General features: G+C 36.4%; 1 non-coding gene across 1 annotated transcript; it reads right to left on the bottom strand.

The window, feature by feature from the left end:
* Nucleotides 1-1,777: 1,777 nt before the first annotated feature.
* On the bottom strand, nucleotides 1,778-1,884 carry LOC127089067 (small nucleolar RNA R71). Its single transcript, XR_007790846.1, has one exon. It is a non-coding gene; the product is annotated as a small nucleolar RNA R71 (small nucleolar RNA).
* Nucleotides 1,885-2,175: the final 291 nt, after the last annotated feature.

Here is a 2,175-nt window from a genome sequence, read left to right as displayed (position 1 = left end):
GTTTCTACACCGGAAACTATTGTGTAATTTTTACTGGGTCTAACCTTACGTTAGATCATAGTATTTTATTCCTTCGCCTTTATTTTACTGTCTGATCGAAGATTGTGAAGAACAAATCCAACCGGCTTGTGGTGGAGTGTTCAAACATCGAAGTTAGAGAACAATCAAGATTTCTATTAATTTTACAGGTTCTTTAATTTATTGTTTTAATTTATATATGCTCTACACTGTTATTTATTTATACTGTCTGTCTGATATGGCTGTATGTAAGCATAATTATTGTTTAGGCTTATTTAGCATGTCTGGCTAAATAAACATAGATATCGGTATGTAAAGTAAGCGGAATGAAGGAACCGAAACTAAGTTGGTTTAAATTTATTTAAAAATATAATCACTCTTTTTATGGTCTCAATTTACAGAATTAACACCAAAGTTTTTGTACGAGAGTAAAAGACATAAAGAAGTTAAAGTCAATAGAACGAAAGTTTGAGCTTTTAACTGGACAGTGTAAATTGGACATTAATTTTAAATCAGGGCGAAAGCAATTTTTAGAGTTAATTAAATTCTAATCATTTTCAAAAAGTATCTTTAAAGGTTAAATGTGAGGATGAGAGTTAAGCATTTAAGTTTAATTATATAATCTAAGTCAACAGAGCGAGAGTTTGAGACAAGGGTGTTTAAATGATTAGTATTTTCTTAAAAAGAGTTTCTATAGATTCTATTGTTTTCAAAAAGTGATTTTGGACTTAACTAATTAGTAACAGCGCACGTTAATATAAAGTCATAGTCTATTCAACAGAGCGAGAGTTTGAGAAAAGGATTTTAAATTAATAGTGTCTACTGAAAAGATTTATTTTAAAACTACGAAACCAACGAAGATTCGATTCCCTAATTACGACGAACTACATACCGATATCCGCTTATTTGATATTTAATCTAGATCTTATTTTAGTTTTATTTTTTTTCCTTAATCAACAAAGTATCATCCGCCTTAGCTTTACGAAGTAACCTTAGAAAACGGTATATCGATTCATAAGTCCCTGTGGGATCGATATCTTTTATTACTACGCGATTAGACTGTGCACTTGCAGTTACCCCAATAGACTCATAAAGTCGCGATCAAGTTTTTGGCGCCGTTGCCGGGGACTTTTATTTAGTCGATATCGTAACTCTTCTGTTACGCTGTAGAGACTAAGGCAATTTTTATTTTTCCTTTTGTCTTTCGTTGATTTGTATGCCACACACTCACTCACAAGGCGAACCGTACTACTTACGAATCAATGACGTTGAACGATATCTCCGAGTCTTACAACGAATTCGAGAGTATCGTGCTGCAAACAATCTCCCTCCAATCGAAATTCCTGATCTCAAAAATCTTCTTCCTTCGCCGATACCCGAGATGGAAGAACCAGCTCGTGCTCTTCGAGATTACGCTGCTCCATCGCAAGATGAGCCGCATTCGAGTATTGCTCCACCCGCAATCGAAGCAAACAACTTCGAACTTAAGCCTTCGCTGTTACAAGCAGTGCAACAGAATCAATTCTCTGGAAATCCTTCCGAGGATCCAAACCTTCATTTATCCGTATTTGTCCAATACGTCGATACTGTTAAAGCTAATGGTGTCACTTCAGAGGCAATTCGACTTCGTCTCTTTCCTTTCTCGTTAAGAGATAAAGCTAGAAGATGGCTTCAGTCTCTTCCTTCCAACTCAGTCACCACATGGAATGAGTTGAAGAAAGTCTTTCTTGCCCGATATTTTCCTCCAAGCAAAACAGCTATGTTGAGAGCCCAAATAAATGGATTTAAACAGAAAGATAACGAGTCTCTTTTCGAAGCTTGGGAAAGATACAAAGACATGATGAGACTTTGTCCACACCATGGTTTAGAGGACTGGTTAGTGATTCATACCTTCTATAATGGTCTCTTATACAACACAAGGTTGACAATAGACGCCGCTGCAGGTGGTGCGCTTATGGATAAACCTTACGCCGATGCTTATCAACTTATTAAAAGCATGGCCTAAAACCATTATCAGTGGGGAAGCGACCGAACAATGGTAGAAAAACCTCAAACGAAAAGTGGCATGTACGAGATAAGTAGCCTTGATCATGTTAATGCAAAAGTGGATGCTCTTGCCCAGAAAATTGAAAATCTAAACGTATCACCTCCAACCAC

This window comes from Lathyrus oleraceus, chromosome 5, assembly GCF_024323335.1.
Source record: "Lathyrus oleraceus cultivar Zhongwan6 chromosome 5, CAAS_Psat_ZW6_1.0, whole genome shotgun sequence".
Classification (NCBI taxonomy): Eukaryota; Viridiplantae; Streptophyta; class Magnoliopsida; order Fabales; family Fabaceae; genus Lathyrus; species Lathyrus oleraceus.
Note: the sequence above shows the minus strand (reverse complement) of the source record. Positions and strands in the feature narration are given on the sequence as shown.